Source organism: Athene cunicularia (assembly GCF_003259725.1).
Source record: "Athene cunicularia isolate RWA chromosome 1 unlocalized genomic scaffold, athCun1 chr1_part2, whole genome shotgun sequence".
Taxonomy (NCBI): Eukaryota; Metazoa; Chordata; class Aves; order Strigiformes; family Strigidae; genus Athene; species Athene cunicularia.
The window spans coordinates 15,803,075-15,824,988 of NW_020799092.1; the positions used below are offsets into that span (position 1 = coordinate 15,803,075).

Below are 21,914 nucleotides of genomic sequence, written 5' to 3' on the forward strand. Positions count from 1 at the left end.
GAGCGGGGGAGAGACAAAAACTCCATCAGCCCGGACAATGCCACCTCTCGTTTAAAGCTTCCAAACTGTAATTCTTTCCCCCCATTACCACGGTACCAAGTAATCTGTCTTTCCCCCACCCCAACCCCCCTCCCTCCTCTTGGAAGATATGGAAGAGAAAGATAAAGCGGCTGCCGCTGGGCTCTGACTGCGCGCCGCCCGCATGCCGCTGCCGCCAGCGCAGGGGCCACTCCGCAGCTGCCGCTCGCAACGGGATGGGATGCAACTTCTGGTAACTGGATCACAGGTAGGAAAGCTTTTTACTGACGTTTACTCTCTCTGGTTTTTGTGTGTTTTATTTTTTTTCTAAATTTATTTTTTCCTCTCTTCTATTTTTTTTATCTTTTTTTTCTTCCCTCCCCTTTTCTTTCTCGTCCTCCACCCTCCGCCCCTTCTTCGCCGCACCTAGGATTTCATCCGCTGCTGTCATAGGAAAGCTCCCGCCAAGAAAATAATGTCCAAGAAACGAGCTTACGTTTTGCTTCCTGGTAGCAGGAGCAGAACAAAACATAGGGAAACTTTTGCTGAAAGGGTCCATAGCGGTGCGGGTCACTGGGGGAAAGACAGCTAGAGGAGAGAAAGCAAAGCGATTGCCTCCAGCACAGAGCCTTCCCCTGTTGAGTTACAGTTGCGATATTAATTCCAGAATCGAGTCTGCATGGTATAGCAGGGAAGGAGAGACGCAGTAGTCTGGTTTAGAGAAATCCTCGCATTTTCCAAGCTCTGTCCACGGGTCTTTATATAAATGCTTCATTCCAACACAGGGACATCTCCAGGACTACCCTTCCCAAATCCCGCTGTGACATGTATGTTGACGACTCCTGCAAAATGTCACCGGGGGCCGGGAGCGGTGCCGTCCCCGGGGAGCGGAGCCTGCCCGCGGGGCTGCCGGGCGGGAGGGCAGAGACGGGGCGGGGGGTATCCCTGCCCTGCCGGGACCATGCCGGGATGCGGGGTGTAAGGGGAGGAGGCTTCCGCTGTGTCAGTGCGATCCCTTGCTCCTCAGCATCCCTCCTGTGGGAAGCGTGCCCCTGCCCGGGGTCAGTGCCCGTCCCCGCTGCCTCAGATCTCAGGTCCTGTCTCGGGGAGGGGGAGCGCGGCCGCGGGGCGCCGCCGGAGGCGGGGAAGGGATGGGGCTTCCCCGGATCATTTCCGACCCCGTTTCCCCGGCTCCATGACCCTGGGGTCCTGTCCCCGGTGCGGCCACGGGACCGGGTGCTGAGGGGGACGATGCTCCAGGCCCGGGTCCGGCTCGCCCCGCTGTCCCGGCCCGACTGAGCCCCGGCAGGGCTGAGCCGGTCCCGGCCGTGCCTCCAGGATCCTGCTCCTTCCGCTCCTGCCGCCGCCACGGGGTGCTTGTGGCCAGAAGGAGCGAGCTGATGCCTGGAGGGGAAGTTCAGATCAAGCTGTGGGAGAAAAACTGCCTCCCAGAAACAGCTCTGGGGCACCGAGGTCCCGGTGCCCCCCCCCTCCCCCGAGTCCAGCCATTTCGGAGGCTCCGGAGGGACAAAGTGCTTTCCGGGACGGGGCTTCTCGGGCGCAAGTCGATCCCGGCCACCCCTCCTGCTAGGGCCACTCTTCGCGTCGCGCCGTCCCGCGGTCTGCACCCCCCACGTCCTCGCCGGCGATCCCGCGGCTGCCCAAGCGCCGGGGTGATGGCCCGCCGGGGGAGCAGGCAGGCTGGAAGCGGCGAAGCCGGCCTCTCCCCTCCACTCGTTCCTCCGCAAGGCAGCCGGGCCGCAGGGCCCTGCCCCAGCCGGCGAGGGGCTCCCGGAGGGCGGCTTTGCCTCCACAGCGCGGCCCGCCGCCAGCCCCGAGAGGAGGCTGCCAGGGCTTGTAACTCACTCCCGCGGGCTAGGGGTGAGCCTTTACCCCTTCGCTGGGCAAAGGACAAGGGACCCCTCCCACATAAGACTCTTTTTTTTCTAATATTTTCACATGCTAAAGTCCCTTTAGGGCAAGGAAAGGTAGGCGGGTTTTTTTTGGTGGTGGTTGTTTTTTTGGTGTGGTGGTTTTGTTTTTTGTTTGGTTTTGGTTTTTTTTACTGGAAAAGGACACTGGGGAAGGAGTAATTCTTATTGTAAATCTAGCCAGAACATGTATTTCCCCATTTCTATGTGTCAATCAGTGTGTTTGCACACATTGCCGTGTCCCTATCCCTTAAGGAAGATCTCCCCTTTGCAGAAACAAAAACAGAAAGGGGAAAAAAAAAAAAAAGGAGAAAGGCCAACCTCTGCTTGACAGTCTGCTCTTGCATTTTCAGGGGGGAAAAAAAATCCAAACAAAAATAAGACTGACAATGAGGAAGGTAAATATGGGAGATCAGAAGCATGCATGCTGTCTGCTTTTATGGTATTGCATCGTCTGCAATCGTGGCCCCTGTCTAAATACACACCAGCCTTGATCATATGGTTTATGACACCAACTGCTCTTGGTGACTCATCTATAAACTGTGTTAAGCTACACTAGTATACTCCCTCTCTTCTTTAGGCTGTTTTTGATTATAACTTTGGTCTAACTTCCCCCCTGCAGCACCCCTGGACTGCAAAAGCAGCCGTTTGCTTTTGCATCAGGAAAGCAAGAAGTGCAGTGGGCTTGCTGACTTGGTGAGCATGTGCCCCACTGAGCTGCCCTCTTTGCTCCTGTCTGCAGCGCTCCATGATTTCTGCATTGCAGTCCACTTGGAAAAGGGGTTCAGTACATGGGGAGGGGGGTCCAGGATGTCCTCGCATTGCTTTGGGTGGAGGGTAAAATAATAAAAAAGAGAGATCATGCTCTTTTCCTATCCAAAACCAAGGTTTTGAGTAATATCCTCCACCCAAAAGGTTCTAATTCTGCATCTGGGCAGAGCTTGGGGAGATCTGGACCATGGGTGATCAGGAGTGTCCCGAGGAGGTGGAAGGGGCAGCAGCCGTGCAGTGCTGTGCCATCGCCCAGGAGGGAGACCAAGACACAGAAAGGGGGAAAAAGAGGTAATCAGTGAAAAACACCGTCTGTGAACAAAAGATTTATTTTTTTTTTTTTTTGCCTGTGTATTGGGTGCCCAGCCCCACTGTCATTTTTGGTTGACACCTCTGGACTGAATCCCTGTGTGCATTTCATGACTCTCAGACTAAGTTCTTGGACATTTTAGTCCATTGGGTGTCTGATTCAATAGTCTTTTGAGGACATCTACTATGAAATTTCCCACTGTTGTTGCTACAGACCCAGGCGGTTACTCTGCCTCACTTCACTCCTTGTAACCCACTCACCCGCTCATCCAGACTTTCTCTTCTCCATTAATATCATGACCTACATGCAAAAGACTTATTTTCTGGTCCCGTTTCCATAGCAATGCAGCATGGGGAGCACAGACAAACCAGTAATACTGAAGCAGATTCCCTTTCTGTGAAATCAAGACCTCTTTGAAAGTTGAGTTCAATTTAAGGGAAAGTAGGGATCTGCGGAGAGTTGGATTTTCAGTCCAAAGCCCAGATCCCCGCGCCCTCTAGTGCCAGAGGCAGATGAGAGAGAGTGTTCCCGGACACAGAGGATGCGAGATTTGATAGGGAATTACAGGCAAGGGAGAGAAACAAGTGGTATGAGATAAGGGCATTCCTCCCAGTGTCTGTTTCCAATCAGCTGTTCTCTCTTCTAAATTCCAATTTGCAATAAAAGGCAGGTGGGGTTCAGCAGGTGGGGTTTGGTCACCCAGAGGTTAACACTGTAGGTCCTGTGGGGTGGGTTAAACCATGGAAGAATAGGTAGGAAGAAATTAGAGCTGGGAAGCCCAGTCTGTGTCTTGCCATTTATTCACAAATTTTGGATGTCTCTGGCTTTGAGCTTCTCAGCTTGCAGTAACTTGCAGCTAATTCTCAGAGATTTGAAGGAACAGAAGAGGATTACTCACTTGTGAAAATGCTGCCCTGACCTTCTATGGGTGCTTTGGGTGTGTGGACAACAGTAATCAGGCTAAGGAAAGCTGAAGGGGCTTAAATCCATCTCGTATGAATGACAGGGATAACTTTTTCACAAATGCTTGTAGCCTTAAATCTTAAAAAGCTTAAATTGTATGGTAGCATCTCAAGTCCTGTTAAATCTGAGTCCGGATTCCTGTCTCTAAGAACCAGGCTCCACAAAGGGCCAAGCAATGAGAACTGATGTAACTAGATGAGACAATTATCACACTCCCCACACACCACCCTACCCATCTTTTTCAGTTCTTATATTTTGGCAAAGACAACTTTCAATTTTGCCAGGGTCTCCACAGCTTTTCCTGGGTCAGTGCTGCCCAAAAGACACAGTTACCCACTTGCTTGTTCTCATCCCACCAGCTGAGCACCAACTGCCTGTACCTAGCAGATTGCATTCCCTAGCCCTCCATACCAAGCTGAGTAGGGATTTCTTGCTGACTTATCCCACTGCCCTCCTACATCTCCCTGATACAAGTGGGCAGAATTAAAAGATGAGGCCACACCTAGAGTTTTTTTAACTGGATGCATTCCTTTCCCACGGGCCCTGAGCTTGTTTCTATGTAAAAATGCTTTAGGCTGTGGAGCTGCCTGTCATTTTGGACCATCTCTCCTACCTTTAAAGCTGTATCCTTACCTATATCTGACACTGCCTATTCCCTGCAGGGAGAGATACATGTCAGCAGGTGTTCCAGAGAGACATCTCTCATTATAACATGATTTTAAGTCCCAAGAGGATAGAACAGGGGAAAAGTGAGCGTTATTTCCATCAAGCGCTTCCTAAAGAATGCTTGCCAATGAGACTAAGACATGCAATGGGATTTCAGTAGTCCATATGTGTCATGTATTTGTTTTTAAGAATATGGTAAGGATAAAATGAAACAGACTACCATTTAGGGCCAGCTGCTTTGCTGAGACCCTTCTGCATGTTTTCCTTTAGACGAGATGATCCTCTGATTCTTGTTTTTCCAGTATCTCTTTTGACTTCATAGGCTAGATTCTGATCTTAATTACATTCTTTCAAATCAGGGGTGATTCCACTGACTTTAATTACTTCTGGTTTATGCTGGTGCAATTGAGCTCAGAATTTGACTTTTACAGAAACATAGTAACTGTTGTAATTAGAATATGCCAGTGTTTTGACAACTGTTCATGGAACATCTCTGTTTTGTCAGCCTCTGCCAAAAGGGAAATGCAATGTGATAATGGGCATTGGGAATAGTATGGGGCACCTCTGACAGTGATGACAATAAAGATCTCTATGAGAGGCTGCAACACAAATAGGTGAGAAATTCTGTAAACCAACATCTCCCAGGGTTTTCCTCAAGCTTTTAGAAAAGCTTTGTGAGCAGGTGTGGGTTTTTTAGAGTTTTGTACTCTTTTTTTTTTTCTCTTTTTTTTTTTTTCTCTTTTTTTTTTTTTTTTTTTTTGAGAAAGGCAAAAAATATCTTCATAGAACTTTCTTCTGAATCATTGTGAAAATTAGTGTTGGAAACCAAGGAGATGAAAAAAACCTAGTTATTCAAAAGAATTCTCTGGCTTAGTAATTTCTCTGGACAGGATTTTCAGATAGTCCAAGTATGTAAAGCTCTTCTGATTTTGGTGGAGACAGGATGATCTGCAAACTCTGAGGATCAGACCCTTCATTTTTATAATCTATTCCGGCATGTGAGAAATAAAAATTAGCAAAATCTGTCCATGGGAAACAATATGTTTCTGGTACAGCCCATAGCATTTTCATAGATTCCTGAGAAATTGTCTCTCAGCTTTGCAATGAATTACTGATATCTATTTTAAACTCATCTATCTCACATTTAGTCAATTAGAAGGCAGAGTGATCATATATTGAAAATGATTCACAGATTTGTTCATGAATAATGGCAACAAGCTCTTTCCTCTATGATTTCTGAGTTCCTTTAGTGCAAGCTTGTGACCAGCGATTTATTCATTAAAACATTCATACATCTGAAAAGTTTCATGAATTTAGCGTGAATAATTAACGGAAATTGTGTTATTTGTTATCATTACTCATTATTTTCCTATTCAAAAAGGCATCAGTCATCTAGATAAAGAGCATTAGAACATAATAATTGCAACATTGGATCAGGCAGGTGTTTTGTCTTGTCCACTTACCACATGCGTTGGATCAGGCAGGTGGAGGGAATGCTGCCCTAGATACATGCACTGCCCTCAAGTAAAATGTTTTAATACGCACCAGCTTGTGTTTGCTTGCTGCCCAGAGACCATTTCCAAATGAAAATAGATACCTGCCTTCCTCACCAAATGGAAACTTCTTGCATTTCTAGACAAACTTCAGATATACTTGCTGGCCAGATAAACAGTTAATCTGGTTTTGCCTCTCAATAAATTCACTACCTTAGTGATAGCATGTAGCAGTGAGTTCAGCAGGTTAATTACAGATTTTCTTGGGAAAACCACACTCCAAGCAACCTTTGATCTATTTAAATTGGTTGTCTCTCTATGTTATTGCTACGTCTCTGTTATATGACATGAAAAGGCCAATGGGAGCACCCAGTTCATTGTATAGGTGACATTCATTTATTCAACCATGAATCCTCTTGCTCTTTTTTTTTCTCTCAGTTAGACAATCCCCAGGGTTCCCAGTCACTTTGCATCTCTTAAAAACTTAAAAATTTCTTCTACCTCCTTTTTTTGGTGATGGATTGACCAGTGTGGACAGCGTTGTCCAGATGAGAACTATTGGCTTATAAAATAAAACTGCTTATGTTTTAACACATTTTACTCCTATGCGCTAATGAAAATTTTGTTTGTTGTTTTGGTTTGGTTTTTGGGGTTTTTGGTTTTTTTTTTTTTTTTGTTTTTTTTTTTTTTTTTTTTTTTGGGGGGGGGTGGGGTTTTTGGACTGCTGCTGTAACTGAGCAGAACTTACAACTGGGTTGTCCACAGTGATGCCAAATATCCTTCCTTGAGTGGTCACAGCTGGTTTACAATCCAGGAAGATTTCTAAGTATTTCACTCCATCTGTGATTGTCCTTCATCGGCTGACACTTATTTTCATTTGTGATCCAAATACTAGGTTCACCCAACTTTATTAGCATTCTCTGAAATACTTTGATCCTTATTCCCTTTTTCTAACAGAAATAATTTCAGTAGAGAAGTTATATGTAGTATAGAATCTTGGACAATACAACTGTTACTCTTTTACAGTGGAAAGTGATCATTCATGTGTAGTTCCTGCTTTTTCTCAAACATCTTCCAACTTGTAACAATAAGCTACTTATTCTACAATGACTTAAATTCTTAAAAGGAAATTCATCAAAGAATTTAAGAAGATAAATAAATACCTATATATGTATACTTATCACGTTGTTTTTCTTGGTCTATTAGCTTGATGCTTCAAAGAATATGTAGAAGACACAACATTTCTTTGAAATAACCTTTTTTTTCTCTCTCTCCTGTATGTAATTCTAACTTTTGTTATTTTCAATCAATTTAGCTGTAAGTGAAACAAGACTTTACAGTATATAATACCTAAGATCAATCCAGTGTATGTCCTAAAGATAGGTATGCTAGCTGCTCTCCTCCAGTCCTTCTGTAGCATATCTGACTTCAGCGACAGCTTGCGTATGTTGTTATCAGCACAACCACTTCATTTTCAAATGCTTTCCAAACCCTTGCATATATAACTATGAGGTCCTTGTGACATGTTGCTATTTGGTTTATCAGTTTGTTCCAGTGTTTCCCCTTTCAGCATTTCACATTCTGACAGCTCATGTCTTTTCTTGTCTTGAAAAAAAAAAGTAGGTCTAGCATGGACATTGGTACAGAATCAATTGTGGGGCAGATTTCCCCAAATGAATCATTCAGAACATCTGCAAAGTCCCTTTGCTCATTAAATATTCCTATTATCCCCTGGATGTGTAGCAGATCCCATTGGTTCCCTCCTAAACTGGGTGAATTTAAGACCTTTGAGAAATGTCCTGACATTCCCCCCTCTGCCTCCCCCTGCCAAGTTCTTGTCAGTTAACGCATCCCTGGCCCTCTTCATTTACGGCTGACATTTTGTTTGTGTTTTATTATAATATCAATCTCTTAGCCAGGGGCTTCACCAGAGCTGAAGTGTCATTGCCTGAAAGCTGGTTGCTTGGCTCAAACAACCTCTTGGACCTTAACATTTCACAATACCTTTTTTTTTCCTATCTTGCTTTTCAGTTTGCTTTCTGCTTGACTTCACTGAATCAGAAACTGTCTGTTAATACACCTGTTGTTTTGAATCTATGGATTTTACTTTTATTTTCTTCATTCTTTCCTTTTCCTTTTTCCCCCTATTTTCTTTCTACCTCCAGTACTTTTTAAGCACTCCACTAATTATTGTGAGCTTTAATCTCCCACTCTTAATGTAGTAATAAGATCATTACTATAAAGTGGCTTGACTGTATCATTTGTTAGCTACTTAGTTTAAGTTAAGGATACTTACTGTTCTCTATTTATTCTAGAAATTACCTAGAAATTGGGTTTTTTTAAACTGTTTGTACCAGTTGACTTACCAAGGTATAGTTTTGTGAAGTCAACAATGATTACCATTTTATTAGACTTAGATCCCTCTTTGATCTCTCTTCATATAATCCATTGAATATCCCAGACATTTCCTGAACTAAGTGTGCTAATGCTTTGTGCAAGCCTCAGGATTTAATTAAAGAAGGATATTTTTGTGCTTTGCACACTGAACAGAGACTAAGAAGAACACAAATCCTGACCATGCCACCAACCTTTTGCCTGACCTTTGACATATTTCTATGGCCTGACACAAAGCCTGCTGTGGTCAGAGACATACTGTTACCTTTGGGTAGGCTTTGGCTCAGTATCCTGAGGTAGGGAGAGTAACTCTTCCTGGTCTAATGACAATGTTGTGAGGATTCACTCACCACAGTTTGTCAGGTATTGAGGTTCAGCTGTGGTGCTGCCACCTGAAAACAGGAGCAGACTGACTCCATCCACAGGGGCTTTCTTTGTACTGGGGTGTTGCAAAATTGAGCCTTTAGGAGCTGATAATCAGGAAAGTTTCTGTTCAGAACAGAGGAGAAGCTAAAATGTTCAGCATCCCTCAAACATAAAAGTACTGAAGCTCCTAACTGCTCCAGATCTTGGTGAGGAGAAAAAGAAAAAAAAAAAAGAAAAAAAAAAAAAAAGAGCTAACAAGGTCAGTTTTACATGGAAGAAAGTAGTTCTCATAATCTGGTCTTACTTGAAAAAATGAAAGAAGAGAAAAATAAATGGAAGGCAATGTTTAACAACTGGATCTAGGTCTGAGGCTTTACTCAGTTCTGTGTGTTTTCATCTTAGTTAAGTAGGGTAAAATTGCCAAAGTAGGGTTTATTATGCCATGACCTTGCTCTGATCATATACTGCATCAGAGTTGTTCACAAAAATTATAAGGACTTGCTGGTCCTCTTGCTCCCCTCTGTCCCAACACTATTTTCTCATGTAAAACAGAGTTAGTGAACTCTGAGAGCAGGGTACACAGGTGAAGCAATGTCCGTGTGTGGACACAGAGGGTACACTTTTCTCCTCCATTACCTAGGGTCTTTGAGGACTTGCATTACCATTACTGTGGTAGATTAAGAGTAGTGCTTTGCACTTCAATTGATACTAAGGCCAGATGATGTATTAAAAAAGGTTGTCTCTGAGACTCACTTTCCCATGTGTCCAGCAGCATTTTGCCATGGTGGGAAATTCAGTTTACTCCTTTTTATGCGTCACACTGCATGCCAGTAAATGAATGAATATATATATATATATGTGTGTGTGTGTGTGTGTGTGTGTGTGTGGAGAATGAAGGCAGATGAGGGCTAGTGGTGGAAACTGTAGGGAGAGGCTTGGTAGGGAACAAACATATGGACAATTTGCTCCTCACTGAACTTTAGAACTGTTGCTCAACATGGATGTTGGGGGAAGACTGTTTTTTAGAGGAAGGGGACTGGCAAGGGAGATGTCTTCTCTGCTGTTGCTTTTCCATGCTTAGGCTGAGCTGCAAAATGATATCCTGATCCATTACTGGCATCTTTCACCCACACTAATTTCACTTTTCTAGCGGTGTATTCTCAGCTGATGAAAGCTATCAGAACATGAGTGACATGAAAAGAGAGGCTATCACCAAACAAGGTGCTATATTTAACCTGGCAATGTCATGCCTTCTCAAGTTTAACCTTGAGCCCTATCAGAGAGGATATAAACAGGGCATCTTGGTTGTAAAGTTTCTTACTTTAACTGAACATAGAAGACTTGAAAAAGAAAAGCAGACAAGAAGAAAGGTAATACAATACAAGTTACCCTTCTGCTTTTGACATGTGTGATAGCCAGAACACTTCACTGACACTAGAAGGAAAAAATACATTAAGAGCTCACTGTTAAATTCTCATTAAAAATGTCTGTTTGATGTCTGCAAGTCATTTTCACAATCTTATCCACTGGGAGTAAATGTAGGGATCTTTACTGAAAGGTTTTGACATCAGAGCAGTTCCCTGTGAGGAATATCCCACTGTTATTAATCATTTTGCAATATGATTCAGTAAAGGGAAAAAAACCCCAGAAGTATACAATTGGAAAGAAACAAGGAAGGTAAAAGGAAGAAGATGAAGAAAACCATTTAGTCTGTTTTTTTTTTTTTTTTTTTTTTTTTTTTTTTTTTTTTTGAGAAGAGTGAGATGGTATATCTCCTGCTTTGAAGCACAGGGGAATGCAAAATATCTCATTTAATAAAAACCCAGATAACTCAAGTATTGCCATTCTTTCAAATGACAAATCTGACAATTAATATTCCACATTATTATTTTTAATGCCTCTTAAAAATCAAAGAAGGGTGTGGAAATGACACATAACTAAAAAGATGAGGAGCAATTTTCTTGTTACTTCTTTCAGAAAATAGTGACAAGGGCTGAATTCCTAGTTTCATCACAGAATACAGATATGGCCTCAGACAAGCTCAGCAGTTAAAAGCTGTACCTCAGCTTCTAACATGGAAATTGTATAAAATAGCATTTGCATTCTCACATGCTTTGTCTGCCCTTCCTCTTTAGATTTTAAAGTGTTTGGCAGCACTTCTGTAACTGCCTGCACAGAGGAACCTTTCCTAAATTTGGGCATCCATAGAAAGAAATGAACGATGGAGTTATCTTTCAAATATGCAGTTGCTTTTTACTCCATGTGAAAATTAGTTTATGACATTGACCTCATCTTTCTTTTCTTTAGAGAGTAAGAGCCTTTCCATTCACCCCTCAGTGTTGCTCGTACAGGCAGCTATACATGGGATACCTCAGCAGCATCTGGAGCAGTCCATGATAGAACTCCTTAAACCCTGAGAACAGTTCTGCCCATGCTAGTGCTGCAAGGATACAGAGGAACTGGGAAAGGTACACAGGAAGGTGACAAAGATGGTGAGAATTACCTGCCTTTCAGAGACAGTTCAATAGACTAGGACACCTTATCCCAGAAATTATATGACTTATGAGGAACATAGGTCTAAGCAGCCTTGAAGAGACGGAGAAGGTAGACAGGGACTATTTCATTTTTTTCCCACAACATCAGACCCAGAGCTCTCAGGTGGGTATTAACAGTCACAAATTTAAAAAGAATCACTGCATGGTTGAGCTATGGCACCTAGTGGCCTATGATGTTTTGCTGATTCCAAAGGTATAAATGAGTAAAAAAATGATAAAACTAGACAGAATACTGCAAGAAAAACACTACCAAAATCTTTGTGATGCAAATAAAGTCACAGGGAGCTCCCCACACCACTGTTTCAACATGAGTATGCTGGGGTGGTATTGCTGTATGCCCATCCCCTTTGCTTGTTCATTGCTACCAGCTGCTTTTGAGAGAGGACAGTGGGTGAGCTGGTTTAGGGAGAGTTGCCCTTGTATTCAGAGCCTTACTTGGAGTCATCAGCATAGCTGTCTTCTTTGGACAATGCTCAACCTGTTTTACTTTTGCTACTCACCAGAAATTTGTTGTCCTTCTTGGCTAGGTGCTTATCAAAACTACCACAAGACACTCTGGAAAGCTGTTAATTAACCCCCGACTTCGCAGAAAGACCTCCTACAAATAAATTTAAAGATTCTTTGTTTTATTTGTTCATTGTAACAGTTGGAGAATTTTAATATACTCATGGTTCCCAGTCAGATCTCAATGCCAGACACAGAGTGTGCTTTCCTACCCCATTGTAACTCCAGTATAACAGCCTGCGATAACCTCCTTGCAGACACACTTCTCTTTCAGCTTAATGCTTTTGTGTTCCCTTTATAGGTGTTCCCTTTACAGGGGAACAGTGAGTTGAGAAAGGGAAAATGTGGTCACAGCTCTGCCTTTAGTCTCTCTTCTCATTCAGTCTTCTACTTCCAATAAGTAAACTGGAACAAACAGCCTATACACACCAAAAGTGAGGAAGGTTGTGACAGGCATTAAGAGACCTTTGTCTCCCTGTAAATCTAACAGCAGAAAGCCTCCCTCAGGAGTTGCATATATACAATTTCTTACCTCATTAGAGCAGACCTGCCCCTCCCAAATGCCAAAAGAGAGATAATTCCTTTTTATTGCTTTTCACTTGAAAGCTCCAAAATCACAGCCTTCTCAAAGCTCTGGATCATTTCATGTGCTGTATCAGGATTTAGACAATAGCTTTATAAGTAGTGAGTCCTAGGAAAGAAAAAAAAAAAAAAAAAAAAAAAAAAAGAACTCTACAGAATAGAAAGCTAAAGCTGAACTTATGATGAAAGAGAGACTCCCTGAAGATGATGTCTGTTCTGTTGATGTCTTTTATGTCTGTAAGTGGTGGGACATGTGTTCATTGGAAAGCTTTCTAGGTCAGTTTTCCTGTTATGACCATGGTCCCGTGGGAATCACAACATAGTTCTTTCACCTATGCAGGATTGCTCTGTACTGCAACAACATACAAATTTAAAGGCATGAACTTAAAGCTGAATTGAAAAGCTTTGAAATGAGCAGAAGACAAGCTTTCTGTTTATTAAGAAACCCACACAACACTAGTGTTAAAATTACATTTTCAAGCTCATGATAGCTGAAGCCCCCACATTTTCTGCTGAATAACTGTAAAAATTATTTCTGGATGCTTTGCTTGCTTAAAAATCAAGCTGTTAGTGTGTGTTCTTGACTATGGCTTTAGAAATTCAAGTTTAGGTACAATATTTTTAACTCTAAGCCAAAATCTTTAAAAGCAAAGCAAAATAAATCTCAAGGAAAATGTGGGCTTCGTTCTAGCTGGAACCTAATTTATTTCTTTGCTACCCACAAGGCTGTGAAAAGCTGCAGCTCTGCTTGGGCTACCCTTCGAAGCTATTTTATACATATACAGGTGATTGAAAAATACTGAAGACTAAGTAGAGCCAAGCCCATACCATACAAATTAGCAGTGCATTTTTTTCTGGTTTGTGGGCTTTAGAAAGCAGTGGGCAACTTTGCAAGTAGATCCTATAACATTATGGCAGAACCCAGTGAGTTGGAGTTTTTCTCTTGACAAATATTTCAATGGCATTCTCCAAGTTATTCTGAAAAGATAAGGAAAAGAAGCTACGTTTGGAAACATATATCCTTACTTTGTCAGCCAAAAGGGAAGACACTGTTCCCAGCTGTTTAGCACTGCCTTTCACCTGTAAGTTACCAGTTCCCATGATCTACCTCCAGATATTTATTTTTTTTTTACTTTTCCCAACCCATTTCGGTCTTTTGGCTATTGCCTCAATATATTTGGTGATACATATGTAAACCAAATAAACAATGCAAACCAGTACATCATATGTTATGTATGTTGTTGTAATAGAAATTCTCTCTCACTATGGCTGGTTTGTACCAGCAATGTTGAGGCAGGTTCACATGCATGAAGATTTATTAGTGAAGTCCATAGCTGATGGCCTACATTGACTCTACCTGTGAAAAAATGGGGAAAAAATAAGCTGGGGAAAAAATAAGCCATGGAAAATAAAACAAAGACAAGAGACAGAAGGGAAAAGGAAAGTCTGCTCATGACACTCAGCTGGGTAGAGAAGCAAGTATGGTTTCCAGATGTCTCCTGGTCATCCTGTGCTGTGCAGCAGCTGGTTCCCCCACTAATACTCTTTCCACAGTAACTGTAGTTTCCACCAGGACATGCTCAAACCTTCACCTGGCTGTCACTGCTTACTGTTAGTGTTGATTGGAGCACACATTGATCGGGGCAGGGGGCTGCATGGCCAGTTGCTCGTGTGCACATGAACTTTATTACGTACCTTGCATAAACTTTTTTTATAGCTATAATCAGAATTTAGCAAAAGTGGAGGAAAAAGGCTGATTCTTGTACTAGTGGAAATCACTGTCCATGAGAACGGGGGGGGGGGGGGGGTGTGTGCAAGGCTATAAGGCTAGCAGCATGAGAATAACAGTGTGGGAACAGTGAGGGGAAAACACTGCCCCAGGGTTCAGAAAACATTGTCCCAGCAGCCTGGATGGGAGGATACAGAGCCGTGAGGGAAAGGCAGGATGCAAGGTTGCAGAAAGTCCTTAGCCAAACAAACCAACAACAGCAGTATTTTCCTAGTATGGGAAGCTGTGACAAGGTGACATAGTGGCACCCTAGAAGTCAAATGTGACTCTGTTCAGGGAGAGGTATTGGCTCTGGCTGCTTTGGACAAAAGGTGCAGTTCCTGAAGACTCAGTCCCACTGGAGGCTGTCTGAATTGCCTTTTCTTGTGTGATCTGGGGCACAGGCTGGATGGCCACTTCTTCTCTCAGAGGGAATCTTCCTGCTGGTGACTTGAATAAGAACAAATCCCTTCACCTCACTCCCTTTCCCCCTCTCTGACTGTTTAAGTAAGAGTTGAACCATCAAGTTTCCCCACTGCAGGTCAGCAGACAAGACTAGCTGAGGATGTGTTGAGGATGACAGCTGATTATGTGCTGAGGATGGTAGCACAAGAAATACCTACAGCACAACAAATACCTACAGCACAACGGCAAAGGAGAAATGCATCCTCTGCATTTCATTTTTTGGAACACTTTAGGTGCTATGTTGAGTTGAACACAACTGGAAGGAGCAGAGACTCCTGACTGAAAGTCTTAGCAGTGAAAAACTCTCAATTTAACTTGTATTCCAGGTAGGGTGGATGGAGCAAAGAAGGAGGTCTTCAGCTCTTTACTTCAAGGCATGAGGAGGCTGTGATTGAGCTTGTTTCCCAACCCTCTGCCAGTGTTGTTAATGCAACACAGCAATAAGAACAAGGATTAAAACCCAGAGTGTTCTCTTACTCATTTTTGTTTGGGGTTTTCTGGGTGTGTGGGGTTTTTTGTTATTGATTTATTTCACAAGAAGAACTCCATACCAAGATTTCATTTGTTGCACATTACTGCTTCATAAATGAAGGAAGAAAACTGAAAACACAACAGCCAGGAAAGAAGAAATTTTTTGCAGTTAAGCACATAAAGAAGAGATAATAACTAAATAAAGAAGATTCATTTACTTATTTTGAAGGTCTGTTAAGACCTCTTTGATGGGGTTCACACCAATTTATTTCTTTTTCTTGCACTGGCAAGCACCCCATCTCTTCAGCCTACTGTGCTCTGCCATGAAGCCAGTTCCTGCACTGCAGCATTAAGAAGTAATTATTACCCTTTACTGTGTAATGATTAGTTATTGCACAGGCCACATAGAAGACTTCTGCAGTCGTCATGCCAACTCTCTCCTCTATCCTCATTTAACCCACTCTACTCTGCTACAACAATCAGCCACGGGGGTGTGTGTGTAGGGACACTCAGGCTGTGAACATCCCTTTCTGATTTCACTGCATCCTGGACACTAAAAGAGCACATGGTCTCAGCTAGTGTGTACAGGCCCAGGGATTTTAAAGACTGTTATCTCTTGGTCAGCCTGAGCTTCCCTGCCATGATCTGAAAGGATTAATACGTATCCTGAGTGCCAGACCTCTTGCTGCTCTACAGTGAACCCCTATGGGTGCTTAAAGTGCAGCCTCAGAAGGAGCCTAATCCGGTCCTTGACAGCTGGCAGCACGTTTCCTCTGATACCAGGGCTTGGCAAGCTGGGGCTTGATGGGTGTTTAGAAGAGATGCATGTAAGCAGGGGGAGAGGTGCTAAAATGAGGCAGCATCTCACAAAGAAACCAGATGCACTTATTTTCTCCAGTAGTAATCAAGGTGTCTTTCCAGCTACCTTTCAGTGCTGCTGTTGATGCTTAACCTGGCTGTTGATCCTTTTTGGGGGAGAATTGCATAGCTGGAAAGTAGAAACATCAGTGCCTTTGCTTTAAAATGCTGGGTACGTCCCAGTGGGGAGAAGGGCTGCATGTTGTCTGCTCTCCCACTGTTCTTTGAACTCCGATGTGAATTGCACAGCAAGGAAAATGAGAGCTGGTCTTCGATTAGATAAGCATTCTCTCTCCAAGCAAATTTACAAAATAATGACATAGCTGTTTGCATTCCTATAGGAAATAATGTACATGTCATCCCAGCTTTAGGTTCAGTCCTGCATACTGAAGGGTGCAGGACCAGACCCTTCTTAGCTAGCTTAGCTCATGAATAGCTGGGATTTGATACAATACCTATATTTAATACATTTTTTTTTTATTTTGCTGCTTGCTGCAATTAGTACTTACAGCCCCTCAAGGGGAAAAGAAAAAAAAAAATCTGCAAAGATACTTCATGTTCTCCACAGAGCAGATCATGTCATGCAGTTGTTCTTATTGTTATTTATACACAGATTATTATGTTATCTGCCACACAGTGAGGAATGAAGAGCTTAACTGGACAAATAATTTGAAAATCAAAATAATTATTTTCTTGGTGTTTCTTCAAAGAATAGATTTTGCCAATGGTGCTATACATTTACTTTTTTTTTTTTTTTTTAATAATCAATCCTGTAATTAAACATCTAAGTGAAGGGAGCAATATTTTCCTGAAAACAAATCAAATATTTATTATTTTATGGAAAGCAGCACTCTGGTAAACAGAGCTGATAGGATGCAGTGAGAAAAGGATGGGGAGAGGAGAGAGGAAATTTTCTCTCTTCTGTCCACATCCAGTAGACTGAAAACAGAGTACTCTTCCATTCACTTCCTTTCTTTCTTATTATTCTCCTTTCCATATGCCTCTCCCTTCCACCATGCAATTCTCATCATTCTTCAAAAACAGACAGCCCAGACAGTCATCAAATGACATAATCTGTTGTTTGAGTCTTTGAGTTATGTGACCATCTAAAAAGCCTCAGTCACATGTAGAAGTACTTGTTTTGCTTGGTATCACACATCCATTGTAGAAGTATATTGTAGTTTGCAATCTGTCTCTTTTGTGAGAGTTGTCTGGGTATTATCTCTGACCCCTCAGTCTAAGGAAGAGAGGACAGGGCACAAAAAGTTATCAAGCTATAGGTAAAGAATTTATAAAGGATATATGTGGGACAAAACCTCACAGTTCTCTTATATTCCAGCCAACTGCCCTGCTCACTCAGCCTTGCTTGTGTACTTGTTATAAGCTTGTGACATTCTCCAGGGTAATGGTGAAGAAATTTGTTTGCAAGCAAGTAATCTGATCAGGCTGGTATGCTGGAGCATAATGCCAACACAAACGGTTATTATGGGGACATAATTAGTAGGCTTCTATGCAGGAAAATGGCTGTGAATGATCGATTGCCATTAACCTGAAAGATGTGAGAAAAATTTTCGGCTTTCCAATAACCTCAAAGACAGTTGTGTGAAGATGGGCTTTTCTGAAAACAGACATTCTCTCATCCTGAGTGACTGGACGCTGGTCTCATCAGACAGCTGATGCTCTCTTTTGCTTTCAGATCACTGAAGATAAAATGACCTATGCTGAACAATCTGTTAATTGTCATTAATTTGTTCACTGGATATTTTCCCCCTATATTTTGAATTGTTCATCTGCAAGTGTGCTGGCTAAGCTTAGCAGTCTGATTAATAGTTTCAACAATCGTGTCAAGGCCGAGATTCTTCTAAGATTTTCATGTTCAGCATTGAGAATTTGGGGTTTTTTTGCATGTGACTGTTCACTTAACTCATATGACATAGCTACCTTCTTTTTTAATGTCCTGATATTTATAAAAAGAAACTGAACGTGGTCTAGATAGTGGGACAGGCAGATAAGCTGGCCAACAGTTATTCCCTTTTGCTTTAAGACGTGCTCAGGGGCAGCATAGCTGTGGGGACATATACCAAACCAGAAAGATGTTGAAGAAAAGACAAAACCAGAGGAGTGGGCCATTCAGCAGGGGCTGTTTTTATTGTCCCTTTCCTTGCATCAGACAATTATTGTAAATCTCTGGTGGCTGACTCCATATTTCAGCTTGTTCTTGATGAGATCTTGCAGAAGGATCTTTTGGTTCAATGCCTCTGAACATCATGGTGATATGTTACAGTTTAAGGCTAGAGGAGGCATTAGTTTGCATTGTCCACTTGTCTTTTTAAGGGGAAAGGTAAGCGCCGTTAGAGAGGCATGAAGGCCAAGTGCAGGTCCATGCTGTGGCTATCTTTGGGACAATGATGGACAGCACTAGAAACTACCTTTGGGGATGTTTTCATTGATTACACCACGATTGCCACCATACAGGATAGAAACCGTGTTCCTCCACCCTGGCAGCCGCACAGGGTTCAGTCCACTCCAAAAGGACAAACCTGGCTGCCTGTGCATGTCCCAAGGGAAAGTGTGTGATCCCAAGACAGGTATGGCTTCCCTGGGAAGTTAATTTCTGTCTCGTGGTTTCCTTCACTTCAACATCTTGCTGCTCCATCATCCCCTTTCTTGAATGCGTTGGACCTGCAAAGCAGACAAAGGGATGCCACTCAGGACATTTCTGCTGGTTTAGCACTGCCTTTTTTATATCACCTGCTGTCTCTTCTGCTCAGTGTAGGACAGATGCTACCACTCTTCTATTCACTTTGTGTAGTACATCACCTTTGAAGAAATACACCAGAAATGTTTGCTGTATCAACTGCTATATACTGTGAGTAGCAGTGGTCAGGTCATAACGGAATGAAATGATGTCCAGCCTGAGCAAAGACTGCAACATCTTTCATGATCTCTCTCACCCACATTTCTTAACATCTCTTCTCCCACACATACAACCTGTTCACACATGCTGAAAATACAGGACAGCACATTTGAAAATGTTTTCAAGGGATATTTTACTCAGTGACTTTCATGCTGTTAGTTGTCAGACTACGGGCAGAAACTGAACCAAGGTATTTAATGCATTTTTAAGAAGCATTTGTCAGTCACATGGAAATAACCATCACCTCCAGGTATACTAACTGTTATGCCTTTTATGATCAAAATTACTAGTGGTATCAGTTCATATGTGTTTGGTTTTACATTGATTACCAAGCCAGAGTTTAAAGAGGTACCCTTCTGCTTAAGAAAAGAGTGGTGATTGCTGAACAAAGTGCATGATTGTCCCTTGAAGAATGAAGTATAAATACTATGTGTCACTATGTATAATTCTGTACTCTTGGGTACAGGCTTCAGTGATCTCTGCTTACATGGAGATTCTTATGTTTCAAAAATGTCTCAGACTCAAAAGAATGACCAAAAAGAGTGTGGGATACACACAGGGCATGAGAGACCACTAAATAGACAGAGAAGTGTCTCAGCTAGCACGGTTAAAGAAATTCTATTGGAGATGTCACTTCTAAAGAGTCTGTCCTTCATTTGGCACACTTTGTTAGAAAAGTAGAGTTAAAAAATTCTATTTCTCTGCATCAGAGTAAACAAAGGCAGAAGGAAGAATAAATGGCTTCTGTGTAGTCTCATGTTGATGCCGAGGGGACCAGAACCCAGATGTCCCAACTCTGAATTCAGCACCATGCTCTTACTATTGGACCATCATTTTACATGGAGCTTTATTCGTATTTTTTCACATCAGTCAGGACTGAAGGAAAAATGTTATGTATAATTACAGAGCAAGACAGACTAAAACGTCACCCATCAGAATCACTTAATCTCTGGTATTATTCTCTGTTCTTACTCACCCTCATGTCAGTGCTGCCTCTCCCTCCACCTCGAATCCTTAACTCCTCCTTCCTCTGACAGGATGTACAATAGCCAGAACAGTATAAATCAAAGCCTAGAATCAGGAAAATTAGAATAGATTGGAAGTGCCAGTTCCTCAAGAAGGAAAAGAAAGAAACAAGACCGCGGGAGATCAGAAGAGTGATTGCAGCTTGATTACGAGGTCCGTTGTATTGTTGGAACAGGTTATTGCCTGTCACAAGCTGTTTTTATTTTCCAGCTCCTGACTGATGCCGAGCTTGATCTGAAATAAATGCCATCTATCCACTTTATAAATCTCCTCACTGTACTCACATTTAATGTTTATTGGTCTTCATATTTTTCAAGCAAAATATAATTTTATTCTTGTGGTATCTTTATTGTAAAGCAGTAGGAGAGAGATGGGGGCTACATAGGAGATCTTAATGGTCCATGCTGAGGTTGGACTGAGAGGAAATGAACTCAGCCACATCAAAAGGCAGGATAAACTGTGGTGAGTCTTCATGCAGTATACTCTCAATGTAAACTGCTTCCTTAACCTGTGTCAAGTTCAGACATTAACAACAAATCATATATGGGGCTAAAATACTCTGGTAATGAATTTTTAAAGATATCTTTCATGAATTTACGTAGTTAAAAAATCCCACTAATTTCTCCCCAGAAATTCCATAATATAAAGTTTTTAATAAGAGAAGGGTTTCAGCAGCATGTCATTGGGAGTTTCAGATTTCAAGAGAGCAGTAAAAAAATACCTCGAGCAGAAAGATGTAAAGATGGTTGCTGCCTGAATGCCGTCTCTTTCTCTGCTAAGAACCTTCACTGAGAGTAAATCTTCATATTGACTTTTGTTCTAGTCAAAGAAAAGGAAAAAATAAATCTTTACGATAAAGATTTTTTAAATTTTAAAACCTATGTGTAAACCAATAACTGATCTTTATATTAGCAACAGCTATAATTTTTAGACCTGCTAATTAAACAGCCAGCACAGTATACCTGGGCATGTTATTTAGAAGTTGTTGCATTTGCTGGTAACTGTAGCAACATTTATAATATAGCTCAGGAATTACTGGGAAGGCTTATGCTCCTTATGCTATGTAAATAGCACAGTGCTTCAGGTTATACTTTTTAGAGTAGTTGTAGTCTTTAAAGCAGCCTCAGTGTCCTTAGCCTGAGGTAAAGTGGGTGTTTTTCTCTTGTTGAGAAAGTTTTGAAACTGTCCGTCTCACAAGCAGTCCCTTGGCTGTAGGTAGGAGATTTGTGTGAGTAACGGTGGTTTGTTTAAGTGAGGACTGCAGAACTGGACTCCTTAACTGGGAATGAGGAGCTCTCTTTGCATGATCAGTGCCTGTCTCCAAACAGCGAGGGAGTGATCCAGCTCAGATTTCCTGCCCATGAGTTGTAACTCTGCAGAGGAAGGCTGCTAATGACATGGCACAGGAGTTAATATTTTTAGAAAATGCAGAATGTAAGTGTACCTGTAGAAAGCATGAGAAAATCTACTAGTATTCAGTATTGGCTCACTGTAAAAGCTAGTAATGAACAAACTGCTTAGGTTAGTTATGCATTGGTGTCACTGCACTTCGCTGATGAAGTTTTCTCCCCTGATCTGATTAATCATGTTTTTTAGTACATAAGTCTTGGAAGACAAAATGTTCACACCATGGTTTACAATAGATAGTTTGTGACCAAAATGATCTTATTTTGGTACTTTAATGGAGTGTCACAGTGTGGCTTTAGGTTAACATGTTATTAACTTGGTACTTGTCCTGAATCGACCAGTCTAAACTGAAAGATTATGGCTGCAACGGGAGTCAAAAAAATTTGTCAGGTTTGCTTCATATACCTATTCCTCACCTGGGATGTGTTTTTACTGTCTACATGGAACTG

The 21,914-nt window shown here is 42.1% G+C and overlaps 1 protein-coding gene across 4 annotated transcripts in view; it reads left to right on the plus strand.

Annotated features, from left to right (window-relative positions):
* Window positions 1-6: 6 nt before the first annotated feature.
* CHRM2 (cholinergic receptor muscarinic 2) overlaps window positions 7-21,914 on the plus strand; it is a 103,146-nt gene continuing 81,238 nt past the window's right edge. For all 4 annotated transcript variants that reach the window (XM_026868551.1, XM_026868550.1, XM_026868552.1 and 1 more), the window contains exon 1: window positions 7-286. The gene's annotated coding sequence lies outside the window, so the exon portion shown is untranslated. The remainder of the gene's footprint in view (window positions 287-21,914) is intronic.